This window comes from Pelobates fuscus, chromosome 9 (genome assembly GCF_036172605.1).
Source record: "Pelobates fuscus isolate aPelFus1 chromosome 9, aPelFus1.pri, whole genome shotgun sequence".
In the NCBI taxonomy this organism is placed as follows: Eukaryota; Metazoa; Chordata; class Amphibia; order Anura; family Pelobatidae; genus Pelobates; species Pelobates fuscus.
Genome location: NC_086325.1, coordinates 74,129,248 through 74,142,311, shown reverse-complemented (window position 1 = coordinate 74,142,311; position 13,064 = coordinate 74,129,248).

Sequence of the window (13,064 nt, the reverse complement as noted above, 5' to 3'; positions counted from 1 at the left end):
AAAAGACAATCTACTGGCGGTCACAGAATTGGACTAATGGATCCTTTTTGATGCCAGCTATGTAATGCTAAAATATATTAGACTGCAGAAAACATAGCCGTGCCAAGTATTCAGAGACAAGATGCAGTACATGTGAGTGAAACTCAGTAAAATAAGAAATGTCAAGAATTCAAATAAAATCTTCTTGGAAATTGAGTGTGACTACTTTAATATTGGATGCTTTCTGTGTGCCAGAGTGGTGGGCAGTAATGTAACAAAATCTCTGCATAGTAGAGAGGTCCCAAAATACGTTCATAAATGTGTGTTTGACCAACATTACCAAAACCATTACAGCTCAATGAGATGGTTCTGAAGCGTATAACCTGTCCCTGCAAGGTCAGCAGTGTAAACTCTGCCTTTTATAAGACTGATCGCCGCTAGAAGTACTTCCTGGACGAGGTCCTGCAACTTTAAAGATGTACTGAATCAGTACATTTCTATGAGATGGGTTTTGGCACAGCTCGCCTTCCTTATGCAGCCAAGGAGATGGGGCAATCAACATGGAGGCTGGTGGAGAAGAGATACATTAATACATTTATTTATTTTTTTATGACCCTCGTCAAGGGACCAGACCCTAAACATTTTAAAGGACCACTATATTCACTCAGACCACTTAAGCTCGATGAAGTGGTCTGGGTGCCAGGTCCCCCAGGTTTTAACTCTTCAGATGTAAACATAGCAGTTTCTCTGAAACTGCTATGTTTACAGTGCAGGGTTACTTCAGCCTCTAGTGGCAGTCTTCCAGACAGCCGCTAGAGGTGCTTCTGAATGCGAAAATCTCATTCAGCATGCAGAACGTCCATAGGAAAGCATTGAGAAATGCTTTCCTATGGACTGTTTGAATGCGCGCGGGGCTTTGGCCACGCATGCGCATTTCGCTCCACTCAGGAGCTGACGTCTGAGTGGGGGGAGAGATCACCAGCGGGAGGAGATACCTAGGGTCAGGAAACTAGTTTGTTTTCCTGACACTATAGTGATCCTTTAATGTGGGGATTTTTCACAGAACAGTTAATTTAAAAAAAAAAAAAAACTTTAGGTCAAACTTGCTGATTTGTAAAGATTCTGCTACTCTCATCAATGTTGTCTATTTTAGCCAGAATATTGCATTGGAATTAAATTGATTTAGTACAAGTAGGTCCCTGTCAGTTACTTTAGGGGTTAAACCATTCATAAAACTGTTTAGCCTGAAAGTAGTCTCTCCAGCACTGTTTAGCTTTGCCCATGTCTTTCTGATTCTTCAAACAAAGCCTTGGGCAGGTGACTCTAAGCCAATTAGTAGATCCCCATTTACAAAACTGACAAATTTTTTTTATTTTTTTTTGTCTAAGCCATTTTCATGATATGAATGGGAAGCTACTGATTGGCGCCTTAGAGCATCAGTTAACACTCTGCCAATCCGCATAACCATGAATTGCAACTTTTAGTTTGAACACCAAATCTACTTTTGCATATCATTTGCAAATGTCTTGTTAATTCCCCACGTTTTCCAGTTTAGTGAATATCCTATTTTCAGTCAGATGAGGTATAATGTGGTGGGGGGAAATAGTTTAAGATGTGACACGTTTAACAAAGGTCTTTTTGGCGCTTTTGCCATGTGTTTATTTAACACATTTCAAGGAGAAATAGGGATTTCCTTCAATACTCTACAGATACATAACACAATATTACATAGCAATATAACTTAAAAGAATGGAAATTACCAGATTTTACTAATTACATGACGTAAAGTCATGATTTTATAAAGGACACGGAGGCGAATATTATGCTTTCTTTATTATACCTCAGCAGCAAAGTGAAGGTATAAGATATTCATAGAAAAAAGAAAATCAATAAGAACAGGTTCTCAAAGGGTTAACATAACATTCTACCCTTAACCAATAGGAACAGTCCTCTTGTCCATAACCTCCCATGTGACCTCTCCTCTCCCTCTTTCTTTGGTCATGCTGAAGCTGGATCATCATACTTGAGAAGAACAATTTGGAAACTTTATCCCTTGTAACAAACTCTTCTATGTAACTGAACTGTAGAAGTTATCCTTTTGAACTGTGCTGACAACTGGTCATCTGAAGGTTTCGATAGTTGATCTTCAGGCTGAAATGGGATAGAGAAAAGAAGTGGTAAAATATGGTCTCATAACCGTTTGCCACATTGGTGTTGTTTAACTCTATGTATTCGTTATCTGTACAGATTAACTTGCCTGTTGTATGAGCTATGGTATGTAGTATAACTTATGATACATAATCGACTCGTATCTAGACAACTCAACCTTACCTGAATGTCAGGATATATCGGGTGGGCATACAATTCTTGTCTTAAACTGGTTTGAAATGACATACTTACCGGGTGGGCGAATATTCGCCTCCGTGTCCTTTATAAAATCATGACTTTACGTCATGTAATTAGTAAAATCTGGTAATTTTATTAAAGGACACGGAGGCTCATATTATGCTAGTTCAAAGCTCTGCAATGACTGTCGATATGTGGTCTGTAGGGTGAAAATAGTAATCTTTAAAGGTGGACTCACAGGACCAATCCGCCGTCCGCAATAGGTCTTCCAACCTGCATCCCAAAGTGAACGCTTTGGAAGCCATAACTCCCCTAGTGGAGTGTGCGCCATCTATGGACGTGTCTATATTAGCGGTGGTCATTATCCACTTCACCCATCGGGCTATTGTCACCGAGGATACTGGTTGGTGTGGCGTGTTGATGGCCAAAAACAGTTCGTGGTGTCTCGGGTTTCTAAATGCCTGTGTCCGTTTTTCATATTCCTTCAGGCAGGCTATTGGACATAAGTTTACGTTATGAGGGAATGCTGGGTATGATACTGATGAGATCGTTGTTTTGGTACGTCTGGAGATGTTGAATGTTACTCCCGTTGGGGTCAATGAGCGTGCATCAACGTCTAGTGCTCGAACATCCGAAACTCTTTTGCATGAAATCAGGCAGAAGAGCATGGCCAGTTTCGCTGATAGTTGCTTTAACGTGAGAATAGAGTTCTGTGGCCATCTTTCTAATAAGTTTAAGACTAGATTCGCGTCCCACACTGATGTGTATCGGGATTGTGGGGGTCTGGCAAAACGAACCCCACGTAGGAATCTGCACACTAATAGGTGTTTGCCCGCTGGGGATCCTTCTCAGCCTTTATGTCCAGCAGAGATCGCTGATCTGTAAACGTTGATCGTCCGATACGCCAGGCCTTGGTCGTATAGGAGTGTGAGGAAACGTAACATATAATTCACAGGGGCGCATACGGGATCCACTTGTTGTTCCATGCACCAACCACTCCAGGCGTTCCAGGCCCTACTGTAGGATCTCCGTGTTCCTGGAGCCCAGGCTCCCGCCAATAGTTCGAGAGTTGTCTGTGGAACATCTGGTATGATCCAGGGTCCCCTGAGAGGAGCCATGCTAGCAATTTGAGTTGACCCTGCATCACCAATGGATGTGGATTCCCTTCGGGATCCGAAAGGAGGTGAGGATGCTCTGGTAGCAATCTGGGAACATCTATGGACATCTCCATGAGTGAAGGGAACCAAGGTTGCGTTGTCCAGAATGGTGTTATGAGGACCATGGACGTCCGCGAGCGGTCGAGATGTACCAATGTTCGTGCCAGTAGGGCGAATGGAGGGAAAGCGTATAATCTTCTGACCGGCCAGGGCTGGAGGAATGCATCCGTAGCTACTGCTTCTGGGTCCGGCCTCCAACTGAAAAATTTCGGAAGTTGAGTATTCAATCTCGACGCAAACAGGTCCATGTACATCGGCCCCATAATGTCTGAAGTTTTAAGAACGTTGCGCGGTTCAGGTGCCAATCGCTGGCATCCTGTAGGTACCTGGAATTCCAGTCTGCTACGGTGTTCGAGAGTCCCGGAATGTATTCGGCTTGAACTGATATGTTGCGTTCCAAGCAGAACTACCAGAAGTCTGTGGCTAAGTCTGCCAGGATTTTGGATCTGGTGCCTTCGAGGCGGTTGATGTACTGGACTGCAGATATGTTGTCCATCCGTAAAATGATGGAGCAGTGTGTCTTGAGACCCAGGAGGCTCTTCACTGCGAAGGAGCCTGCCATAAGTTCCAGGTTGTTGATGTGCAGTGCCTTTTCCGGTTGAAACCATCTTCCTCCTGTGGAGATAGGCCCACAACGCGCTCCCCAGCCCCGCGTGCTGGCATCTGACTCTATTATGCAATCTGGGGTGGTGCCGAAGATTGCCCTGCCATTCCATGCTTCCATGTGTTGGAGCCACCACCTGAGCTCCTCTTTGGCTGTGTGATCGAGTGGCACGGAGTCTGAGTAGGAGTGACCTGATTGTAGTTGCGCGGTTTTCAGTCTCTGTAGGGCTCTGTAATGAAGGGGGCCCGGGAAGATTGCCTGTATGGAGGCTGAGAGGAGTCCGATTATTCTGGCTAGTTGTCTCACGGTGAGCGTTGGACGGGCCAGCGTTCTGCGGATCTCTTTCTTGATCGTCTTGATCTTCGAAGGTGGTAGGCTTAGGGTCCCTTGGACTGCCTCTATAGTGAATCCCAAGAATTCCATGGACTGGGAGGGTATTCTCCCGATTTCTCCCAGTTGATTAGGAATCCCAGGTTGTGAAGGAGGGATAATGCCCAGGATAGGTGTTGTTGAAGTAAGAGGGCATCCTGTGCCATGATCAGCATATCGTCCAAATATATGATCATGCGCACCCCTCTGCTGCGTAGCAGTGCCACTACCGGTTTTAGCAGTTTTGTAAAGCACCATGGTGCTGATGAGAGGCCAAATGGTAGGCACCGGAACCTCCATGTCTGTTGGTTCCATTGAAACTGGAGGAGGTGATGACACTCCTCTGCGATGGGGATGGTGAGGTAGGCATCTTGGAGGTCCAGTTTGACCATCCAATCCCCTAGCCCAGGGGTAGGCAACCTTCGGCTCTACAGATGTTGTGGACTACATCTCCCTTGATGCTTTGCCAGCAATATGGCTGTTAAAGCATTATGGCATTACAGATGTTGTGGACTACATCTCCCTTGATGCTTTGCCAGCAATATAGCTGTTAAAGCATTATGGGAGATGTAGTCCAAAACATCTGTAGAGCCGAAGGTTGCCTACCCCTGCCCTAGCCTGAGAAGGTCTCGTAGACAATGGATCCCTTCCATTTTGAAGTGGTGATATCGTACGAATGTATTGAGAGGGCGTAGGTTGATCACCGGCCTCACGCCGCCGCCCTTTTTGGGAACCAAGAACAGGTTGCTCAGGAAGCCTGGGGAGTGAGGCGCGACCTGGTAGATCGCGCCCTTCTCCGTCAATGTTTCGATTTCCCTCGACACAAGTTTCTTGTCTTGGGGGCAAACACCATCCGCCTTGGCATAGTGTATTGTATTGGGTTTTGCACAAATTCTATGTGGTACCCTAATACTGTGTTGAGGATCCAGGCATCGGACGTGAGTCTTTGCCATGCCCCGAAAAACTGAGATAGTCTGCCTCCCACATGTGTTATACCAGAATGAGATAGGGGAAGAGAACTTAACATAAGGCCGTCGGCCGTATGTGGCACCTCTGTGTCCTCTGGACTGCCATGATCTGCCCCTGACAGGAAAGAAGGGTGTAGGATTCCTGGCTTCTGTCTGTGGGAACCTGGATGTAGTGGGGCCTCGGAAGCCCCGGTAGGAGCCCCGTGATGAGCGGCTGGACAGACGGCCCCGATGTCTGCCAGCCCCCCCAAAAACCTTTGGTGAGAACACTCGTTTGAGATTTGTTTGCGCCTTGTCCAGGGCTGTAAATGTGCTCACATAGGTACCCAACTCTTTCACAAAATTGTCTCCAAAAAGGAGGCCTTTTGCCTGTGTACCAGGCTCAGATATGGCCATGTTGACCAGTTTCGGGTCGATCTTCATGAGGATCGCCTTTCGCCTCTCTGTGCTTAGTGCAGCGTTGGAATTGCCGATGAGGCAAATAGAGCGCTGTGCCCATTCTCGAATAGCTAGGAGGTCCACAGGTGTGTCACCTGAGAGTGCCGCTTCGACCATGTCGAAGATTTTTGCGCTAGGGCCCAAGGAATCAAGCACCTTGTCCTGGCAGTGGCGCAGCGAATAATCCAAACCCTTTTTGGCCTTCCAGCCAGCTTTGCCCAGGAACTGGGCAATTTTTGGGTCCACTTCTGGTGTGGCACAGGCCATATCAGGGACCGTCGGGCGTAGACATTCCGCCCTTAGCTTGTTCCTGGTATTTTTACCCAGGGGTTTCCTAATCCTGGCTGCAATATACTGGGCCACATGGTCAGCCGGAAACCATTCGGTAGACCTAGGATGTTGTAGGTCGACCGGGTTAAAGAGGGGCTCGCCCTGGGGGTCCAGGATGATGGAATCATCCTTAGCCGCCTTACCCGTGTTGGTAGGGTTTGCTGCCAGGCTGCGTTCCGGAGAGGAGTTCTCCGATTCAACAGAGTCTATTTATTCAGACTCGTTCAGTACCTCCTCCAGTTCCGAATCAGTCGGATGTCTCAGTTTGGGCCTTAGCCCATTTCCATTGCCTCACCGTTTTTGCCCGGTGGGAGGCTCGTTTACGTGGGGGCCCCACGTCCTCATTAGTGACAGGGCGCAACCTGTCCGTCTTATATGTTTTGGAGGTTCGTCTGCCCAAGTGGTGGGTCTTTTCAGTGGCCTTGCGACCGGTGAGGGAAGCAGGCTTGTCATCTTGGGCCTTGGGGTGGAGGCCGCTAGGGTTGTGACTAGACGCCAAGATGGCGTTACTAATGGATTGTGTCAGGTTGTCTGACATTGCCCCCATAGCAGTGTATATGGCCTGTGTGACCGACTTGGCCATGGTCACGTCCAGGAGCGTATGGAACTCTTCAGAGTTCAGCTGCTCCATAGAAACCGCGTCTTCCCTCTGTGGTGAGAGGGGGCGCGTGGCAGTAGTAGGAGTGCTAGTCTCCTGGGCTCTGGTGTTCAGCATGCTAGATATATTGGCTGAAGGGGGGTGAGCAATAGATTAAAATTCAGTTTGCACAGGCAACTGAATAACCACAAAGTGTATGTGTAACTATATGAGTGTACACTCAGACTGTATGTATACACAGAATATATACAGAATTATTCACAGAGTTCTTATGCAAGAAAACTGAGTAATGTGGCTGGCGGGGAGTGATGGGACAAGGCACAAGCAAAAAAGGCTGTCAGCTCACCGAGTGTTCCCTCCGGAATGGCCGCAAGGGAGCACTGGTAAGCTGCAAGCCCCAGCCAGCAGCCAATCCGCTCACTCCCGCCCGCCCTCAGAACATAGGAGGGCGTCGGGAAAAAGGCGGGAAATCCTGTCCGCCGTTGGAGTTAATGGCTGCCGCTCTGAGCGGCTGCCAATGCGCATGCGCGAGCGTCTCCCAGCCGCGAAAAGCTCGCGCCGGAGAAACGGTCGCGGTGAGCGCTCGGGGGGGAGGATGGGGGTACGGAACGGGTAATAAACTACCCGGAGCGGTGAGGGAGGGGGTGGGTTTACCGCCTGAGGCGGCAAACCGCTGAGTAAATGAAAAAACCCCAAAGCGTGTTGGACACGCTGGCTGTGGAAAATACATAAAACAAGTACACAAATGCAAGCAAAGAAGCAATAAATTCCTCTGACTAGAGAGAAATAAAATTAGGTGATACTTAGCTGAGGCAGCAGCAAAGAAAGAGGGAGAGGAGAGGTCACATGGGAGGTTATGGACAAGAGGACTGTTCCTATTGGTTAAGGGTAGAATGTTATGTTAACCCTTTGAGAACCTGTTCTTATTGATTTTCTTTTTTCTATGAATATCTTATACCTTCACTTTGCTGCTGAGGTATAATAAAGAAAGAGATAAGCATAATATGAGCCTCCGTGTCCTTTAATAAAATTAATATATTTTTCCCTAAGTTTTACATGTAATACTTTCTACACACCAAGTGCAACTGAAGAAAACTTTATTAAAATAGAATCACTCTTGTCTTTTTTATTTTCACTTGTATTATATGCATATTTGAGTGCAATACATGTATTTTGGTATAAAAATATAGTGACAAAATATTTCAACATTGTAGTACAATGCACTTCCTTTTCAGTTTGATGTTAGAGTTGCAAGATTCAAAACAAAAGGATAGGAGTTAAAATGACAGACTAGGGTGAGTATTATTTTCCCTTGCGTGGGGTATGCATCTTCAATGGGTGGTCAGCTTAACCCTAACCATGGGGTTTGTAGTGTGTTTGTTCCCAGACTCTTGCCCCAATCAAGTTGTGATGTCAAGTTGGGTCCATTGATTCCCATCTATTTGTCTTGATTGTTAATATGCCCAATACGTATAGAATTGTAATGCATTTTTAGAATTATAAAACATATGATGCAGAGTGAATTCAAGATTTTAAAGCTAGAATTCAGCAAAATGTGGCATGCCGAGATTAAAACTTGAATAGTCTAGAAGTTTGGAGAAAGTAAAGACATGGGACATCTTTATCTGTGGTTTTATATATCAGGACATAATCATCTGTTCCTTAGCAAGTCTCACTGTCATGGTTTTATTTAAAAATAAAGCCAAAATGGAGACGCCATGTGAAAAACTAAGTACACCCTTAGGAATTAAAGGGCTAAGTAGCAGACAAGTGTGATCACTTTTGGAAATGCCAAACTGAGCAATTTGCTCGTCTGCAGTATTCAGGTTAAAGTTCATGACAGTACAATTAGAACAAGACTGAACAAGTATGGTTTGTTTGCAATGGTTGCCAGGAGAAAGCCTCCTTCTAAAAATAACATGGCAGCACAGCTTCGGTTTGCAAAGTTGCTTTTGAACAAACCACAAGACTTCTGGAACAATGTCCTTTGGACAGACGAGACAAAAGTGGAGTTGTTTGGCCATAATGCACAGCATCAGGTTTGTAAAAAAAACAAACAGCATATCGGCACAAACACCTCATACAAACTACCAGGGACGGTGAAGGAGGGGTGATGATTTGGCCTTGTTTTGCAGCTGCACAACCTGGAAATATTGCAATCATTGAGTCGACCACTGAGTCAGGACCTTGGAACCTTGCAGTCATTGAGTCGACCAAGAATTCCTCTGTATACCAAAGAATTCTAAAGTCAAATTTGAGGCCATCTATCCAACCGCTAAAGCTTGGCCAAAATTGGGTCGTGCAACAGGACAATGATCCCAAGTACACCAGCAAATCTATGACAGAATGGCTGAAAAAGAAAAGAATCAAGGGGTTGCTATAGCACATTCAAAGCCCAGACCTCAAACCGATTGAAATGCTGTCACGCTCTGCATGAAGGCACTGAACGTTTCCTACAGAGATGCATTGATTCAATGCATGTCTATGACAAGATGCTGATTGGGGCAGAGCAGTGTTTTACCACAAATGTGCAATAACCATAGTAAAGCATTGGATTAGTAGTAGAGATCATGTTTGATAATCTCAGCCATGGAGGCGTGCAAGAAAAGGTGAATAAAATCACCTTTTTTACTGAAATTGGAGGGGGGCAGGGGCGTACCTAGAGCATTTGGCACCCGGGGCGGACCCTGAGTGTGGCACCCCCCCCCCCCCCCCCCCATCCCCCATAATAAAAATGTAAGAAAACACCCACAATTTTTCCCTTGCTTTCCTATGGACTGATTGAATGTGCACGCAGCTCTTGCCGCGCATGTGCATTCGGCTCCACTCGGGAGCTGACGTCGGCGAGGGAGAAGAGGTCACCCCTTAAAACCCATTCAGCCACTTACCTTTCTCCAACGTCGGCTCCCTCGGCGCTGGTGACCTCTCCTCCCCCTGCCGACGTTAGATCCGAATGCGCATGCGCGGCAAGAGCCGCATGTGCATTCAAACTGCCCATAGGAAAGCATTACTCAATGCTTTCCTATGGACGTCCAGCATCTTCTCACGGTGAGTTTTACAGTGAGAATTGCAGAAGCGCCTGAGACAGCCACTAGAGGCTGGATTAACCCTCAGTGAAACATATGTTTTCAGCTGCAGGGTTAAAACTAGAGGGACCTGGCACCCATACCACTTTATTGAGCGGATCCTTAGAAATAGCATAGGAAAGGGATCTGGGTTCAAAAGATGTAGCGGCTAGGGCAGAGGTTTTGTAGAAGGGGGCCAGGGCAGGGGTTTTGTATAAATGCGCCATTTTTGTAGAAGGGGGAAGACTAGTGCTTTTGTAGAAAGGGGCTGGTGAGAAACTTCTAGAAAACTCCTCCCCTGCCCCTTTCTACAGAGCCCCTGCCCTTCGCCCTTCATATAAAAACCCTGCACACTGATCACATAAATGTCATACACTCGCTACACATAAAAACCCTGCACCCCGATCACATAAATTTCATACACTCCCTACACATAAAAAACCCTGCACATCCCCCTTAATTAAAAAAAAAAGCTGCACACCCCCTTAAAAAAACCAAAAACCTGCACAACCCCCCTTAATTAAAAAAATCCTGCATCCCCTTAATAAAAAACAAAAACTTTCACAACCCCCCCTAACAAAAAACATGCACACACCCCTTAATAAAAACCCTGCACACCCCCTTAATAAAAAACAAAAATCTGCAGTGCACATCCTCCCTTAATAAAATACTGCAACCCCCATCATAAAAAAAACCTGCACCCCCCCTTTATTAAACATACCCCCTCTAAATAAACTTCCCCCGTGCTGCACCCCCTTTAATTAATCCACATCCCCTTTAATTAATCCACATGCCCTTTAATTAATCCACAACCCCTCTAATTAATCCACCCCCACTAATTAATCCACCTCCCTCTAATTAATCCACCTCCCTCTAATTAATCCACCTCCCTCTAATTAATCCACCTCCCTCTAATTAATCCACCTCCCTCTAATTAATCCACCTCCCTCTAATTAATCCACCTCCCTCTAATTAATCCACCTCCCTAATTAATCCACCCCTCTAATTAATCCACCCCTCTAATTAATCCACCCCTCTAATTAATCCACCCTCCCTCTAATTAATCCACCCCCTAATTAATCCACCTCCCTTTAATGAATCCACCTCCCTCTAATTAATCCACCCTCCCTCTAATTAATCCACCCTCCCTCTAATTAATCCACCCCCCTCTAATTAATCCACCCCCCTCTAATTAATCCACCCCCTCTAATTAATCCACCCCCCTCTAATTAATCCACCCCCCTCTAATTAATCCACCCCCCTCTAATTAATCCACCCCCCTCTAATTAATACACCCCCCCTCTAATTAATACACCCCCCTCTAATTAATACACCCCCCTCTAATTAATCCACCCCCCTCTTTAAATTAATCCACCCCCCCTTTAATTAATCCACCCCCCCCTTTAATTAATTCAGCCCCAGACATAAAATAACTACTTTCTACTTACATTTTGATGATGCCTTGCTGAGTCCGACCACTGGGTGCCTCACCGCCCGGAAATGGATCCTTCCGCTGAAGATCCGTGAAGGCGGACTGACGGCGCTGCGCACGTCGTCATCACGTTGCGCGACCCGCAACGCTCCTCCCCCCCCCCCCCTCCTCCTCATAAAGAAGGAAGTCCCGCCGGTGTTTGGCCGCAATGGTGCTGCGGCTGTGCGCAGCGTAATAATGGGGGGTGACACATGACACTGGAAGTCATGGCACCCCCCTAGTCAGTGGCACCCGGGGCGGGCCGCCCCCCCCCGCCCTCCCCTTAGTACGCCACTGGAGGGGGGACAAGGTATCTAAAGGTTTGTATTCTTGACACAAATAGGGTTTTATATATATATATATCTCAAAAGAGTTACTTCCACCTGAAGTAAGTGGATAGTTAATACATTGCTAAACACAAATACACACACCAGTCAAGGCAATCAACACAGTAAAGGAGTAGACTAGATTTAAAAGAAGAAAAACTGCCACAACAAGAGGACAGTGTCTTAAATTAGAGAGTCAAAGGTTTAAAAATATCAGTAAGTATTACTTTACTGAGAGGGTAGTGGATGCATGGAATAGCCTTCCAGCTCAAGTGGTAGAGGTTAACACAGTAAAGGAGTTTAAACCCTTAAGGACACATGACATGTCATGATTCCCTTGTATTCCAGAAGCTTGGTCCTTAAGGGGTTAAGCATGCGTGGGATAGGCCTAAGGCTGTCCTAGCTATAAGATAAGGTCATGGAGTAATAAAAGTATTTATAAAATTGGGCAGACTAGATGGGCCAAATGCTTCTTATCTGCCGTCACATTCTAATACAGTCAAGCCACTAGACTTGCTTTTCCCACAGAAATCTCACTGTAACAGTGCTCTCACTACTGCAAGGGATTCTGGGTAGGCATATGCAAATGAGCTCAATAAAGAACCACATTTTTGCCTCATAATTCCACTTTATACATTGATACCTTTGAGTCTTTGTTTGCTGTATACAAAAGCTTTGAAACACCACTCAGGAAGAGGAGCAAAGCCTGTGAACCACTTACGGACAGCCGTTTCATTGTTAATGCAACTCATCAGCATAAGGTTGGTTACTGGCTTGCTATGGAGGCTTGGCGTTACTTGTGAAGTACATACCAAAATAATTGTTCTTTGTTGATCTCATTTGCATATACCTACCCAGAATTCCTTGCAGTAGTAAGAGCACTGTTAAAGTGAGATTTGAATATATATATATATATATATATATATATTCACACTCTCTCACTCTCTCTCTCTCTGAATTTAGTTAATTAAATCCAAATGGTAAAATCAAGGCAAGGAGTTTGCTTAACCCCTTAAGGACCAAACTTCTGGCATAAAAGGGAATCGTGACATGTCACACATGTCATGTGTCCTTAAGGGGTTAAATTTAAAAAAAATATTTAAATAAACTCCAAAACACAGCTGCTGTAGTAGTTATGGTGTCAGGGGTGGCCTATAGCCTTTCCAGGATAAGTAGTCAAACTGAGAATGCTTTGACAACTTACCTGGGCTGCAATGGCTGCTGCACCTTCTCTATACATAGAAGCTTTAGTATTGGAGGACACCAATGAAAACTTTCTCAAACGATTTGACTACTTACTCTGCGTGGGGCCCAGGGCACTACTGTCACCATAACTACTACACCGGGCTGTAG